Source organism: Corvus cornix, chromosome Z (assembly GCF_000738735.6).
Source record: "Corvus cornix cornix isolate S_Up_H32 chromosome Z, ASM73873v5, whole genome shotgun sequence".
Classification (NCBI taxonomy): domain Eukaryota; kingdom Metazoa; phylum Chordata; class Aves; order Passeriformes; family Corvidae; genus Corvus; species Corvus cornix.
Genome location: NC_046357.1, coordinates 35,597,852 through 35,615,625, shown reverse-complemented (window position 1 = coordinate 35,615,625; position 17,774 = coordinate 35,597,852).

Below are 17,774 nucleotides of genomic sequence, written 5' to 3'. Positions count from 1 at the left end.
GTGATTCAAGAAGTTAATCAGATTTTGGGAATTGTGTGGGATCTGCACACACCTTAGAGACCCCAAGCAAGTGGTAAGGTGGAACGCATGAATGGAGCCCTTAAAACACAAATTAGCAAAATTTGTAAAGAGACATCCATGACATGGGTTCAGGCCTTGCTTATAGCTTTATTGAAGATCCGCATACAACCGAAGCGGAGGGATAACATCATCCCTATGAAACACTGTATGGCAGGCCATATCAAATTCCACATGTTCCAGGTGAAATTCACATGAGGGGGAAACTTGATTTACAGAGATATCTAATGGCTTTAGGTTCCACTTTGCAGAAGCTCCAGAATCACATTGTGTGATCCAGACCTATAGGACTGGACACATCTGCACATCCCTTCCAGCCTGGAGACTGGGTCTACGTTAAGTGGTGGGACAGTGATTCTCTACAGGCCAAGTGGAGAGGACCATTCCAGATTTTTTGACCACCCTCACTGCAATCAAAGTTGCTGACAAAGGACCCTGGATTCACTACTCCAGAGTTAAGAAGGCTTCTACTCCTGAAACAACTGAGAAAACAGAGACGGATACAAATGAAGATGATGTAGTTTAAATGATTTTTTTTCCTGTGCTTATTATCTACACAGTTAGTAACCCTGACTCAGGTTTGGAACCAAAATTTGCATATGATTCTAGACCAAAGTGTATCCACAGACATTCATTTGGATACAAAGCTAACAATTGACATGTAAACCAAAGTGGAAAGTGTAGGTTACCGACGGTCGGACGGACGGTGACGAGAGATCTCTATAGGCAGGTCTTGGGACACAGGCGGTTTATTGCAAAGGGCGTGGGTATAGGGGCACTGCTCAGAGCTGCCAGACTCAGCTCTGAGCAGGCCCAAGAGAGCAAGAGAGTAAGTGGGTGAGAGAGAGAGAGAGAGTGTAAGAGCAAGAGTGGAAGTAAGGAATGGAAGTGTCTGAAGTCCTGGTTACAATACAATAAATCATCTTCTGTACTGAATATTCTAATTGTCACTAACCAATCTAATACAAGATACAAATCCTATAGCATTTACATACAGCCTGTAAGAGTTCTTATATTACCATAGAGTGTTACATCTTAACTTCTAAAAACTACTCTTTGGACCCCTTCTGCTGAGCTAGTAGGGTCTGCTCTGACCCTTGGACCTGCTTGCAAGCAGAGGGTATTGTTCAATCAAGAGGGGATTACCTTCAGTCGGCCATACCATTGTTTTCCAGTTGTTCAGTAACTAAGACTTGGTATTTCAAAAGTGGCTTTCATTTCGATGTTGCCTGTAGTTTTCATATTCCCAAAATCTTTTGTCAGGCAATCATATTTATAAGGCTTTCCTGTTTCATCTTCCCCAACATCTCCCCCTTTCCGGTGAACAATTAAGATATTAGACATAGTCCTACTCGTCATTTTTTGCACACACTGAAGTATACAAGGTACTGCTACTAAAACTATAATTATTACTACTAGAATAATCAAGCCTATTTTACAGAGTTCCCTTAGCCAAGGTGCAAAGCTCCAACCATCAAACAAACTGTCTAGCCAAGACGGGTTATCTGTTGTAATTTGGTTAGCTAGGTCCCTTAGGTTTTGTAACTGTTTGTGAATGGAAACAGAATGATCGGATAAGTTCATACAGCATAATCCTTCAAAATCTTCACAGCCATGCCCATGTGCTAATAAAAGATAATCAATAGCAGCTCTATTTTGTAAAGTGGCATGTCTGACTGCCTCCTCATCGGTTAACAAGTCACTGATCATAGTAGAGGTGGCATTTACCTCCTTGCTGAGCCAACATCCCAACTTGTTTAACTGTTTTAGTGCAATTGAGGAACTTAACTGAGGAAGAAAAATGCTCGCAACAATTGATTTTTCAGAGTTCCAAGTGTGAAAGTCACTATCACAGTCGCTCTCATACTGATGTCCCCAGGAGGATCTAATCTTTCTGTTTTTCTTTTTGATTACTTCTTTGACACTGGGAGCAATAATTGTAAGTTGTCCCAGAGCACAAGGGCCACCATCTATTTTTGAAGGTATACCTTGCCAGGCTCTGTCTCCACAGATGAGCCAAATTCCTCTAGGGAATCGAATAGGAAGTTTGTTAAAACGATCTGCATGAGGTTCGTCATATATAAGAAGCTTAGCTTGGTTGCACCAATAAGTTACATTGCTATAAGCTGGGTGATATGGGGTAACGTTTAAATGAGGACCGTTTTCTCCTAGAAAGTGAAAGAAATAGCAGGTATCCATAGTTAACGAGCCTAGGATTTCTAGCTCTTGAAGGTCAGATTTATCAATTTTAGAATTATCAATATAAGTTTGGTGTTTATGGCTGGTAGTTGGAGATACTTGATGATCGTCGTATGGCCAGTACTTATCAAGAGTAACATTATCAAAACCTTCTGGTAAAGGTATTCCAACTAAACAGGTTGAAAAAGGTTTGTCAGGGCTTGTGTCAGATAGACAGATGGTATCGGAGCCTGCAGATTTGGCTAAAGCAACCCAGACATTTGTCTTTGGTTGATTTACAGGTAAAGCTTCACTACAAAAACTAAAACATAAGAATAAAAGCAACATGCATGCGCGCAGATGAGAAAACTCCATTATTTTCTTGAGCTGTTTTTGGCAGATCACTTTCTTCTGGTGATTCTGCACACTTCAGGTTTGGGTGCTTGCTTCCTGGCTTCCACTTGCAGGGTCACTGGCTGAAGTGGAACCGACAACGGGCTTTGATGTGTGGTATGGCTTCACGTTTTTTGCTGGAACCCACTTGAGCTCTCCACCTGTGGAAACACACGCAAACCCCTTCCCCCATGTTATAAGATTGTATGGTCCTTCTATTTTTCCCGATTCTAGATTCTTAATTAAAACTGGGGGTAGCTCTTTCAGTTTTGCTTTTTTGTTGTTTAAGGAATGTCTATAAATGGGGGGTTCAGGCTCTTCTGCAGAGCTATTCAAGAAATTATAAACATACAAGGCTTTATTCAACCTTCTTTGAGGTGTAGCCTGGGCTTCTTCCCCTTTCTGTTGATTTAAAATGCGTTTTAAAGTTTGATGTGTTCCTTTTAGGGTACTTTTGAGCAGTTGCTTAAAGTATGGAGAGCAGATACCACTGTCCTTTATTGCTTTCCGTAACTCTTTAATCTCATGGTGTAGGATAGCTTGCCATGTTCTAGGACCACCAGCTTGCTGGCTGAATAGTACAGGCATAGCTAAAGGATTTAGATTTTCTTCTTTGCAAATTTGGCGTCTGACTTCATGCCAGTCTGTAAATTGAAAATTATTGAAACATTTTTGGGAGTTTTCTACTTTTGGGATTAATGCAGGCGAATCTTCAGGGTTTAGTGTCTCTTTCTGAGTTGAGAAGTCTGTCCCAAACACTGGGGGGACACCAGAGCTGTTTGGGAACAGACTTAGTTCTTTTTCGGAATTGTTTTGTATTGGGATTAAGGGGTTGGCATTTGCAGGGGCAAAATAGTTCTCAGTCTGTCCTGTATTTATAAAAGCAGGTGTCATATTCCACCCTTCCCCTCCTTGTTGCACGGCTTGTGTGCCTGTTTGTGGCTGTGCGATCGATTGGTGATACAAAGTAGTCCCATTCGGTGCCGGGAGCACAGAGGGCGATAGCGCGGCTGGGTGTTCGAGGGAGTGAGGGCGTGATTCGGTGCTGCTTGGGTTGGTTCCGGGAAGCGGCAGCGGAGTCAGGGAGGCAGGCGGCGGAGTCGCGGGAAGATGTGCGGCTGGTCCCGGGAGCGGTGCTGTGGTTGGAGGAGTGTGAGCGGAGTGATACCGCTGGTCCGGGAGTTGCAGCAATTGCACATGCGTGTGTTGCAGCAATTGCGCATGCGTGGGTTGCGTCATCAGGTCAGCGCGGCAGGCTGTGATGTCAGCAGTCCGTGTGGCGGGCAGTTCGGGCAGAGCGGGAGATGGCAGGACTGCAGAACCAGGGGCTGGGGCTGCGGCCACGGGAGGGGGTGATGGGATGATCATGGATGCCGGTGGCGGTGGGACTGCAGTATTCTGAGAAGCGGGAGGCAGGAGGGCCGGTGGCTGGATCGCGGCGTGCTGCTGCTGGGAGCCTGTAGGCTGGGATGGGGTGGGTGGTGGTGCGGCAGGCAGGAACGGCGCTGCCGGAGCGGCGGTGCTGGGAGACGGAGCTGGAGCATCGGCAGGAACGGAAGAGACTGCAGACATCCGTGCAGACACTGCGGCACTGGCACCAAGTGGCTCGCGTCCCAGCGCAAGCGATGATGTGCCGGGATCGGGGAATTGCACAGGAACGGTGGCAGGGACGGGAGTAGACATAGGCGTCTGTGCTGCCACGGGGCCGGGGGACAGCTCGGGGCGTGCTGTGTGCGCTTGAACGGCAGGGTGGGGGGGTAGGGTTCCTGCGGTAACGTGCACAGGGGGTGCCGGGGACAGCAGCGTGGCCGTGACCGGCGCTGTAGGCACCGGTGGTTCAGGAGCGGCAGGAGACTGTGAAGACGCAGGAGCGACGGACGCGGATGGAACAATGGCTACTATCGGCGCCGTGTCGGGGGGGGGAACTGGCGGGCTGGAAGAAGGGTTGTGACTTGGCTTTGTGGGGGGCCGGATATAATGGCAGCCATGGCCATAACTGGCGCAGCTGGGGGAGGGGTAACACCCGTAGGTAGCAGGGGGGTAGCCGCTGGCCCCGCAGGGGTACCGCCGGGGGCGGGGCCACCATGATGCCAGGAGCGGGGGGTGGGGTAGCAATGACGGAAACGGGGGGGGGCACGGGGGGGCAGGGGCAAGGGGCGGGGCCGCGGAGACGCTGGAACCGAGGGCGGGGACCGCGGGAGCTGGGACAGCGGGGACGAGCGGGATGGCGGGGGCGGGGATGGCGGGAGCGGCGGGAGGGGCCGTAGGGTCCGGTGGGGTGGCTGGGGCCGGGGTAATGGGTGCCGGGACCGCGAGCGCGGGGGGCGGGGCGGCACGAGTCAGCCGGACCGCGGGTACTGGAGCCGCGGGGTCCGGCGGAGAGGCGGGGGCCGTGCCCCGCTGTGGGCTCGTGGCGGCAAGGGGCGGGCTCGCAGCAGGAGCCGGGCTCGGCGGGGTGACTGCTGCGGGTGGCGTCATCGCAGCAAACAGCTCTACCAGCGCTCTGCAAGCTGGGAGCAGCTGCGCAGCAGCCATATCCCGGTAGGAGATATTATTAAAGAGCTTAACTCCAACTGTGTCCCAAAAGTCTCTTGTAAAGACGGCTGAACGGTCAGCATTTGGGAAATTAACTCGAGTCCATTCTAAAAGATTTTTTAGCTCCTGTTTAGGCAACTGACTTGGACCAGAGCTTATAAGTAAATGCTTAAGTTGCTTATAGAGATCTCTGTCATGGGCAGAGTGGGTTTGTCCCATTTTTTAGACCAGTATGATACTCACTTAGATGATGTCGCAGGAGCAGCGTCCTTAGTCAGATGTCTGTCGTGCGGGGCTGGCCAGGCACTCCACTCGGCAGTCAGGACGCCGCTTTTAGGTCCTTTCCCAGAGCTCGGGTTTCAGGCATCGCTTGGCAACGGCTTTCCGTGCTCAGGACCTCACGGGTGGGTCCGCACTGAGAGCTCCAGCGCGGGCGGTGCTGAGCACTACTCGCCTGTGCTCGGGGCGTGCGGCAGGGTTCCCTCCGCAGAGCTCCACTCAGCACTGCTTAGCAGCGTGTCCGTGCTCGAGGGGTGATACAGCTGACCTCCTCAAAGAGCTCCAGGTAGCCGCTGCGCAGCAGTGGCCGCCCGTGCTCGAGGACTGCCAGGCAATTCCCTCCAAGAACTCCAGGTAATCCCCATGCTCGAAGGCTGCCTCGGCAGAATTATAGAGCTCCAGCTACTACGATGCGCAGCAACGGTATGCCGTGCTCACGACACGTTCTAGGTGACTATAACTGGTCTTTTAGTTACCGTCCATGGAGAAGTGTCCTACAGATGGAGAAAGCTGAACCGGGCGTTCAATCACGTTGTGCGCCAGACTGCAGGTGCTGGGTGTGGGTTCGGCAATCACGATGGGCACCAGACTGTAGGGTACGGACAGGTTCGGACGGACGGTGACGAGAGATCTCTATAAGCTGATCTTGGGACACATGCGGTTTATTGCAAAGGGCGTGGGTATAGGGGCACTGCTCAGAGCTGCCAGACTCAGCTCTGAGCAGGCCCAAGAGAGTAAGAGAGTAAGCGGGTGAGAGAGAGAGAGAGAGAGTGTAAGAGCAAGAGTAAGAGTGGAATTGTCTGAAGTCCTGGTTACAATACAATAAATCATCTTCTGTACTGAATATTCTAATTGTCACTAACCAATCTAATACAAGATACAAATCCTATAGCATTTACATACAGCCTGTAAGAGTTCTTATATTACCCTAGAGTGTTACATCTTAACTTCTAAAAACTACTCTTTGGACCCCTTCTGCTGAGCTAGTAGGGTCTGCTCTGACCCTTGGACCTGCTTGCAAGCAGAGGGTATTGTTCCAATCAAGAGGGGATTACCTTCAGTCGGCCATACCATTGTTTTCCAGTTGTTCAGTAACTAAGACTTGGTATTTCAAAAGTGGCTTTCATTTCGATGTTGCCTGTAGTTTTCATATTCCCAAAATCTTTTGTCAGGCAATCATATTTATAAGGCTTTCCTGTTTCATCTTCCCCAACAGGAAAGATCAGCAAATTTGTTTACAGTTTGAGAACTAACTCAGATCTTACATTAGATACTATTCAAAGATAGCACACTGAGCTCTGATTTTATCTTCCACACCCTGATTCCATGGTTACCAAACAGGCCCTGGATTAAAGAATTGTTCATAGTAGTTGTAATTATAATTCTTGTTTATATATACTTGTTTATATATGTTAGATGTATACTGCTGTTAGACACATATTATTAGTAGATATTTAGAATAGAGTCTCAACAAGGTAGAGTCCTTGTCAAGCCTCTAAAGAGGGGGAATGATGCCTTAGGTTTTAATTTTTATATTTTTCAAATCCTGTACTGCCGAGTGTGTAACTCTGAAGTTTCTTGTAGCCTGTTAACTTCTGCTCTCTCATGCTAGGTGGTCATAACAAGCCTCTCCAAGCTTGCTTTCCAAGGACAGCAGACCCCAAAATGTGTAAACTAAAAAGCCTCTGAAGGGGGGCAAACTTTGGGTAATTAAACCATGAACTGAGGTTATAATTGGACAATAAACCCTGATATGCAAATGAACCAAACTTATAAATGTGTGAAGAACTTGTGACTTGGGGTCCATCTTGGGCGTAGCCTTTTAACTTCCCAGAGTGTACCTTGAAGGACCTTCAAATAAATACCTAACTTTATTCCCTTATTCTTGTCTAGTCTCTGTTTTTAGGTGGCCATCTCAGGCATCATTGTGATCATGTTGCATATTTACTACAACTCCAACAAAGTCAAAATTAAAAAGCATGGAGTGTTTTTTGAAATAAACAAGCTGAAATAAGATACTTTACTTTTGTAAAGCTTTTACCAATCAATTCCTGGAGCAAAAGAGTCACTTTTTCTGTTTAAAAATCATCCATAAATATCTCTTTAGCAAAAACCACTTAAACTCTTCTCTTTCTCTGCAGAGAAAAATGATGAAAAGGTCTTATTTTTCCTGCGTGGTTTTATTTGTCACTATAAAATTGGGATAAGAGCAGAATTCAGGAAGCTTTCCTTTCTTCAGACTCTGTCTTGGTCAGTTTAGACAGCCCTTTTTCTGTAAATTGGTGTCTACTACACTATTTCTCTTATTTATCTCCTACAAAGCTTAGAGTATGCATAATGTACATGTGTAATAGTGTCATCTGCTGGTTTAACAAGATTTAATGGGAAAGGAAAGGCATACTTTATTACCTCAGCCTCAAGGCCATTCTAATACTAGGCAATTTTTCTTTTAACAGCCAAGATACTATTGCTTATGAAATATTTCTTTCACAGCCAAGACGCTGTAACTTGTAAGTGTTATGTGGCACACAGTTGTTCAGTCGGCCAGAAGCTCACAGTTTGTTCACACTTAGGTGGTTGTTGCTCTGATGTCAAGAGAAGAAATTTCTGTATTACATTTTGCTTGGATGATTAACCTGAACAATACAAAAGTAGTTTGAGATTCCCTGTGAAATTGCTGTATTTAACTGTTATTGGCTGAATAATACAAAAGTAGTTTGCGATTTGCCATGAAATGACTGTATTTAACTGTTGTTGGCTATTGTCTGCTGCATATACAGCAAAAGAGGAATTTTATTCTGCTCCTTTGTCCACAGTATATTTCATGGAGCGCAGAGCTTTTCTTTATTATGTGTGAGCATATGTCTTCTTCCACAGAAAGATGTAGATTTCTCTAGCTTTCTTGGCTTGTACAGACCATTCCAAGCACAGTCACCCAAGTGGTCTGGAATTTATCTAGAAACACTCAGAATGATATTTTTCCAGTTGTCTAAAATCTCATCTTATGCAAAGCTGTTAAAGAGTGAGTTTGAAGACAAAATTTTGGTCAGGAGTTGTAATTTATGCCAAGGTCAAATTATTATCATGTTCTGTGTACAGTTCCATCCCATTCAATAGTCCCTTGCTCTCTGTCCTGTCTGTAGTTCTTGCTTAGAGTACAAATCCCTGTTTTGCTGATTTGACTTTGAAATTTCCACTTCTACTTCAATACTTATCAACCCAAATGCCATATTTTTTTAAATGAACTAAATCTAGTCCCTAAATTTATTTTCTGCTTTCAATTTTATAGTATTAATTAGCAACTGTTATTTATAAAAATTGTGAAGAGATTATTTTGAAAGGCCTTGGAAAATGTAATAAGGTTTAAGGTTTTATTGAAGTTCAAAATTAAGTTTTGCCAATGAAATTTCTGCATAAATTATTCATAGAAGACTATAATGCATGAATAATTCAAGTGGCATCTTTAATTAGATGCTAAAAAACCCTTCTGCAGCAGGCTATCATTGCTTTATCGATTTAGAAGCAAATCGAGTTTGAAAAACAAAGAACTTCTGCTCTAAGTCAAATTAGCAGGCAATTATTAAATCACTTGTTGCAATTGAACTGCTTTCAATATTTTTTATATCCGCAAACATACAGTGCATTATGATGTATAGTGCTTATGAAATGCCAATGAAATGGAGTCCAAACAATGAGATTTTTAATGAAAATACAGTGCTATGTAGAAGTTGTTATTAGCATTGGAAAATGAGCCATGAATAATAGGCTTTTGAGGTCTAATAATAGTGGATAATGGAACACTGTATATCAGAACAAAATAGCCATTGCTTGTTTCTATTAATATATATCTTTAAGTTCTCAGAAAAATTATCCACTTTCTTCGCATTTTGCTCCTCATGCCAGGCCTTAGAACCAATTTAATATCACTGTTAAATCTTTCATAGGAAAAGTAGGAATGGAAAAGTGCTTCAAAGTTCTTCTGCAAAAACACCCTGCTCATGAAACATTCGGCCTGTTATGGCAGATAATTGTCTGATACTTTCCTATTTCCTTTAATATTAAGTATTGTTTTATCTTTTTAGAGACTATGTCCCAGATTGTAATAACTTACTACAAAGTTCTACCTAACATCAAGGTTGCTTCTTCCCAACAAAATTCAAACATGCTACCACTTTCTAGTGGGCTAAGAAAAAAGCAGTATTTATTTCCTTAAGGTTTGGGTTTTTGTTTGGTTTCATTTGTTTGGTTGGTTTGTTTTGGTTTTGTTTTTAGGAGTGTGTGCATTTTGTTTATTGCTAGTGTTTAATAAAAACTACTATATCTCAGATTCTCTTAAACTGAAATTATTAAGTTTTCATTCGCTTTCCCTGCAGTAATTCTACTTTATAAGTGGAATTACTGTGCTCATGTGCAGGAGAGAATGGTTGTCCACTGGGGCTGCAGTTTAGTCCATGAGCCACTAAATGCAAACATTGGAGATGTACCTGGCTTGTTTTCCTTTTTTATTTTTGGCTATTCTAAAGGAATGTATATTCTTGCCTAGTTACATTTTCTATTTAGTGCATGCTCCAGTTATTGCCTGGGTTTTTTGTTTGTTTTTTTGTTGTTGTTGTTTGTTTGTTTTTTGTTTGTTTTTGTTTTTGTTTAAATAGTAGCAGGGAACATATTGCACAGTGGCACACAGATGTATGAAAAAATCTTTCCTTATGAACAATCATACTATTATGGTATGTTTGTTGAAAAAATGATCAAATCAAAAAATGAAAATGTTTTCTGTTTATTTCTGTATGAATAACTCAGGATGAAAAAAGCTAGGAAATTCCACAAAACCAGCTTCTCCAGAGACGATATATTCAAATTCTTTCCAGTATTTGAGAACTACTCTTCCAATAGCTATTGTAGTTGTTATTTCATGCTCTTGTTGAAAAGATGGGTACCAGAACAAAAACTTGCATAGTTTATGGAAGTTTTCAGTGCAAACTTCTGGGACCATTTTCAATTTGCCACCTGCCACTGAATAGAAGCCTAGCACTGCTAACATTAAGGTCTTGAACTTTCTTTCTACAAAGACAGAGACATTTTAAACAGTACAGTTTGTTCTATGAAATATTCCAGCAGTTTTGTAAAGCATAGTGGAATCCTAAGTCAATAATTTCATAAAAACTGATGCAAAAGTTTCTCATTATATGTCCTCCTCTATGAAGAAGAAGAAATATTATTTGGCTTACAGGCACAGTCTATGCTGTACTCTAATCAGTGGCTGGTTTTTGGGGTTTTTTTCTCTTCCTTTATGACTCTTAGAAAATTACGTACTTTACTTCAAAAATAAAATCTAATTATACTACTCCTGTATATTTAAATAGCAATACTGTTGATAAAAGCAAGGAAGGAAGTTTAAAGAAAGCAAAAAAGAAAGGAATACAATTGTGGTAGAAACGTGGAAGGAGAGACATTATTATTTAATTGTCTAAGCTGTGGAAATTAGATTCCTAAAGAAAGTTTGGTAGGTGCAAGAAGACATTCAGCAAAGTGAGGTTTAACTGCAAGATCTAAAATTCATATAGAGCTCCTATTCAGTTCTGAGTCTAAATATTCCTATGGCTGCCAGGGTACTAGGAAATAAGCATGAAAAAAAAAAAGTTGTAGGATATGAAGTTGAGAGAAGTGTGTTTGCAAAGACCACTGAGAAAAAAGGAGAAACCAAAAATAAGCAGCTGTGAAATACACCGAACTTCTCTTGTTCTATGGAAAAGAAATGAAAGTAAAACCCAAAATTCTGCAGAATACGTGACTTCTTACATCCAACTTCTTTTCACAGATGGCTCAGAGAAACACAAACACCAAAATTTTTTTGCTCTCATTCAAGTTTGTTTATGAATCTTGATTTAAGAACTCCTTGGCAAATAGTTCTTTGTTTTGATTGTAGTCTTTCAGCATGGATAACTGCAATAAAGCATTTGTTCCTAGCAGAGATTAATTTCATTCCTTCCCTACTCCAGTCAGTGAATCAGAGAATATTTGGTAATAATTTTGCATATCATGTTCTTTCTTTTCCTGCTGCCAGAATTTCTGCAGAGAAATTTTTAAGGAAAAATAAAACCTTATGTTGTTATGAATTTCAAGAAAGTTATTAGTATTTATTTTCTTAAATTGAAGCCCCAAAAATTATACTGTGGAATCTGCACCTCTTTGTCTTTTGATATGTTTATTCCGTGCATTAAGGAAGTGTGGTTTAACACAGGTACTTTTTTTACAGTCTTCTGAACAGTTTTCTTCTAAGACAAGATCCAACTCTTTAGTGTCTGTAGGCTCTTAGCTGGAAAAAATTCCAAAACACTACATAATTATCAATTAAAATAACACAAGTGTTTGACTAGCCATTTTCTGGGTATTGCCTCTTCTTTCAAAGCTGTTGAAGTGTTCTCTTTAATGATATATCTGTAGAGCGTATGAACACAGGATGCACACATTGACACATTTAAATTAGGAAAAAGAAAATCAATTTCACATCTTCACACTAAGAAGGCTTTATTGCTTTCCCATTGGTCTCCTCTGGTCATCACTTATGTTAATATGAGTTGTATCTCTAAGTAAACACAAATCTAAAATTTAGGTTCTTCCTCATAAGGTCAGAAGGCTTAGAAATTTTAATATATTTATGCAAAGACTAGCAACCAGAAAAGTGGATGATGTATTTAGCAGTAAGATGAGAAATTCCGTATTTTACACCAGAAATTTTAAGCTGCTGAATTTTTGAAGACTATACAAAAAGATCAGGTTGTCAACACAGCTCGAACTTCAACTTGAGAATTCATCCTGGTTTTAATGTGTATATGTATTTGACTCCATGATTTGTGTAAACTGTATCTTCAAAAGGAAAGACACAAACACATGCCCACAAACCCCTCTTAAATTAGTTGCTATTTAAGGTCTTCTATACTGATTTCAAAATTGTAGATTATTCTCTAGATAATGCTAATAGTTAGATAAGAAGCTGCATGTGTGAGTTTCTGAAACATTTACACAGGTTAAAAAGTTAACTTTTCTTCACAAGGCAAGATATTTGAATGACCTTGCCCATAAAATGGCTTGCCTTGAAGTTTTATTAATTTCTATGATCAACTTTGCTATCAGAAATATTTCACACTAATGACACACTGTGTATTTATGGCTTCAGCTGTAATTGGTCTTCTGACTTTTAAAAATTATTTGCATCATGCCAACGTGATCCTATTATGCATCTTCTTTATAGTGTATTACAAACAGATGCAAAGTGATCACAAAGTCAGGATATTATTTCCATTTTATAAACCCCTATTAGCATAGATCTCAGAAAAGCTCTTCAGACATTCCAGAGTTTTCTGCCTGGAAGCATCCCATCACAACACAAAAGGCTTTTCTTTTTGTAGTGCTCAATTCAGGTTAGTTTTGATGTGCTGTGATTTTACTACTACTTGTGATAGCTTTCTCTCCATCCATACTCCAAATGGTTAGTGTGTCTCATAATGACTGGCAATTTTGTGCAGACTTTGCAGATGAAAGCAAACATCTTTGTTTTGGAGGTAGCTGAAATAGTCTTTCAATTATTGCCCTGAACTTGTGGTGTATAGAGGATCATTGTTGTCTCACAGCATAGTATAAGAGCCTTAGTGAAGCTGAAAGAAGGACTAAGGAAAATGCAGAATCACTATGTGTGGAGTGCCTAGAAGGTTGAAGAAACAAGATCATGTGGGGCTAATAAAGCACTGGAGAGGGAGACTACACATAATAAACATTGAGCCATGGGGCAACTAAAAAGGATAGCAGATGCTAAGGGAGAAAAATTAAGCCTTCCTGAATATGTGTTAAAAGAAGTCAATTCAATAAACCCAGGTATATCCTTAGGACTCTTTTTATTGAGATACTGGCAAATGGCTAGCTGTGAGTTAAGGAAGGTTTGCTCTTAAGTAGAAAATTATGTAGGTGTTCACATTATGTACCCTTCTGGGATATAACTGGAATGAGAACCTGTCTGTGGGTATAGATTTAACATACTTTATGAACTCAAATGCTGCTTCTGATTTATTTCCCATTCTTTCCTTAAAATTTAGATCAGGCTGTTTTGACTGGTTCAAGTTACAGATTAATTTTTTATGCATATACCGACATGACCACTTTTAAACAGAGTACTCTGCATCGTATTACCCTAGCTAGTTAGACTTTGTTAAACAGTATATTCAGTCTCTTGACAATAATAAAGGTTTTCGTTACAATGATAAGGTTATTTCTTCTGAATGCTTTTTCCATGCCTTCTGTTTCTTCTTTTTCCTTCTGTCCAGATCTCTGTTCCTTTTCCACCACTTCTAGAGCTCCCAACAGCACTGATTGCAGACAATTTGAATCACCTGTGCAGTAAAGCCACAGTGTGCATTGATTTGGGAAATTCAGGAACAAATCAGCCTATAGGATTGCTGATGTATTGAAGCATGAAGATGAAACAGGATGTAGAAATTTGTAAAAATGATTTAACAACTGTTGTTGAGTCACTTAGGAATTAGATAATAATATATCGACAGGATCAGCAGTAAATTGCAATATTGTGATGATGCAGAAGAAGCAACTGACAGAACTCATAGAAGCCTAAGTTACTACATTTCAACAAGAAATGTAGTAACTTAGTAATATTTACCCAAAGTACCAAATGAGGGATTGTGTTAGGGAGAAACCAGCAGTGCTTCCAAAAAGGCATACAAGCTGCAAGTTCGTGTTAATACTCAGTGCAGAGGCACCAGTAGGTGGAAAGCATAGTGAAGGAAAGGGAAGTACACCAAGGACTAAACTCTTGCCTTAAGGCTCTCACATCAAATTCATCAACTAAGGGTAGTCTGAGAGCTTAAAAATTTTAGAAAAAAACCCCTGAAAGATGTGATTTTGTTAAAATAATAAATAAATATTGAAAAGGTTAGATGAGAAGGAGAAACTGTTGAGTTTTGAGTTTGTCAAATTTATTATTTTTTATTATTTCAATCTGCATAATAGTTTTCCTGAAGAGTTGGTGCTGGGGCCTCAGTTCTTTCACAGGAAATAAGAAATGTCATTTGCCTTGTCTCCGTGGTGTTGTAGAGTTCATAATAAAATCATGCTAACAAAATGCTTTTCTGAGATCCTCTTTAAAAAAGCCACACAAATTATAAAAGTGTATAGGTCTTTGTAGAGATTTAGCAGAGGGCAGTGTCTCATTTCCACCACTTCAGCATGGACAGCTACAGTGGAACTCATTTATTTTGCTCTTGGCTCAGCAGGGATAGAATGAAACTAAAGTACAAGATACTCATCAAATTAATTTCTTATGGCAGTTTAGTGTGTCTTTCAGCCTGTATAATTTGTATTGCTCCTTCAGTATGGGCAATGAGTATTATGTGTAGAGGCATATGTGTTAATTACAGTCAACTTATGTGATATTGTATCTTTTCTGTCATAAATTTAACATTGTGCCCTGGAAGACAAAATGAGTCTCTATCTGGGAGATTGTGTTACCATTCTACTTCTGAAGTTTTTTGTCGTTTTTTTTTTTTATCCTGGTGATTCTGTAATCAGAAAGGGTCCAAGCTTATAGAAGGAGAACACAATGTGGCTTCCATGTGTGTTATCTGCTGTCTTGATGAGTAAAAACCAAAGATGGAAAAAATAAGGGTAAAAACTACCTCTTCAGGAAAAAAACCCACCACACTGGCTTAATTTCTCCTTTTTCTTTGTTTCTGTTTTGCCCCCAAAAAACCTCCAAACTACTTTTGATAATGTCCCAGTCACTGTACAACAGGCATTTTGCCATGAACAAATTTCAGGCTGTGGCTTTCAATTTTCAGTCTGTTCACTGGGATTTCATTGCTTCATTCTGTCTTCAAATGCCCTGTAACACATTTATTTTTTTCCCTTGTTATTGCGCTGTGTTTCTCATGGAAAGAAAATCCTTTAAAGTCCCCAACTTTCTCACTCTGTGGCCCTCTGACATTAGCCATTTTATTGAAACCAAAATTATTCTTAGACACTTATCTTTCTAATCAGTTCTGATCAAAAAGCAAGCTACCCTGACTTAATTAATAGCAGCCATGACTGCCTGAGTAAAATTACAAATCTAGGGACACTGTATACTAATTTTAGGAAGCAAATGACAGGGTGCAAAAGACCATTTTATTTCGTAATACATTCTTATGCTTTATTTTTTTTTATCAGATTTCCAGTTTGGGTTAGAGTCAAAAATTTTTGTTGTAATTTACTTTAGAACTGAAACCAGCTAAGATAACATTTCACTAAAGAAAGCTCAAGGGATGACCAATTCCATCTCTTAACAATTTGATAATTCTGCAACATGAGCACAGAGGGCACCATGACACCTTAGGAAAGCTGTTCCCAAGAGAAGTCCAAATTACTTCTTTGGAGCTTTTTTATGGGCCTAAATACCTTACAGTAACCTTTTATATAAATGTGATAGGGCCTCGCAGATAGAAGCCCTCTATTCTTTCTTGAATTTACTTCCAGAAGTAATCACTGATAATATATTTCACAGCTTAATTTTTAAAAGAAGAATGTCTGAGTAATTTTCCTTGTAAGAGGCTTTGTGTCTTTTCCTTCTACCTTTCCACTACAAAATGATTATTCATTTTATCTACTGTTTACTTGTTAGTGCAAAATAATGATTCGTGGACATTTGAATATAAAATTGGATTTTAATGTATCTCAATTTAAAAAAGAGGCTATTTTCTTTAAACATGATCTTGTCTCACAGGCATTTCTTTTTGATTAACTTATTCTTCACATAGATAATGTAGACAAGAAAACCCTACTGTTTTTCTGAGGTCGCTGCTATCATTTATTTCTGTTTCAAAATGGCAATAAGTATCAACATATCAAAGGTGTCTTTCATAATCAATAGTATGTACCGGTATTTTTCTTCTAAATAATTTACTTGCTTTATATTCTGTCTATAAATATAAAAAAAATAAAAATCAAGTTATATCCCTGGGACACAGACAGTACTTATTTCCCCTGGGGTGAGGAAAAGGACTGGATAGTGGGAACTATGTAAAATGAGACAAGTATTGAAAATGAAGAGAGATGCAGGTGAGTTCTATGGAAAATCAGGGATATAGCTTGGTAATCATGACATGTAATACCTGAGGTGAATAGCTCTGGAAAATACTTCTCAAAACACAGATGTGAGAGAAAGTCTCAAGACTAAAATTTAAATGGATTCAGGGTGAGCCATGCCAAGGGAGTGATAAGATTGTGCAAGGTTTAAAATGGCTGAGATTTTTAGTTCCTTAATCTGTAAACTGTCTGAGAAACAAGAGGCAAAAAAGTGATTCAAGAAGACTGTTTATCCAGTCCTGAAACATCAAATGCTTGGCCCAGATTGACATACTTGCATCCATACAGCAGAACTGCAGCTTTCATTTAAAAGAGAAAACTCCAATTTGTCTTCTCTAAGTTGGAACCAATTAAAAATTAATAGAATGTCACCCCTATCAGTCTTTAGCTATCATAAGCTAATGACTCTGAAACAAACTTCCTTTCTTTTCATAAATTTATTTAAATATTTATCCTGAAATTTACCAATAGTATTTTATTTTCAGTGTAAGACACATAAATGACAACTGTTCTGAAATGTTTTGGTCAGAACAGGTAGAAACATGTAGTTCTTCCTGAACTGGCATCTAAATTAATTATTTCAATAGAAACATGAATTTTTTGCTACTCCCATCTGAACAGTAATGTTACTCCTTTATAAAGGAGGGAAAGGAACAACAAAACTTACTCCATTTGAATGGCAAATTTGAATTAGGAGATTCTTTGATCTAAGTTTTTATCTTCCTTATCTATAAACTGGTCCTATATATCCTTCTCCTGCCCCCAGAAGCTCCCTAAGAAAATAGAAAACAAATAAAATATATTCATATGATGAATGTTTAAAACATTGTAATTATTATCAATGAAAAGTTACTAAAAATTGTTAATGCAAGGCGTTTACTACAGCTTGAAGAGTATGTGTTATCCCGTACAGCATAAGGGCAAACAATAATCAATGAAATAAAATCAGGTACATAATATGTGCTCATTAAGTGAGTACATATTAACCCAAATACCAATGAATCAGTGACTAACAAATAAGGTGATTATTAAATTTATAGCTTGTATGCTGGCATGTACACAGTGTCTCCAAATTAAAAATGCATCCTTATACCTTCTAATTTTTCAGTTTTCATTTCTAGTATTTGCCATATAATTAAGCTTGTGCTCTATGGTACTAATACTTAATATTACTTATATGTTTT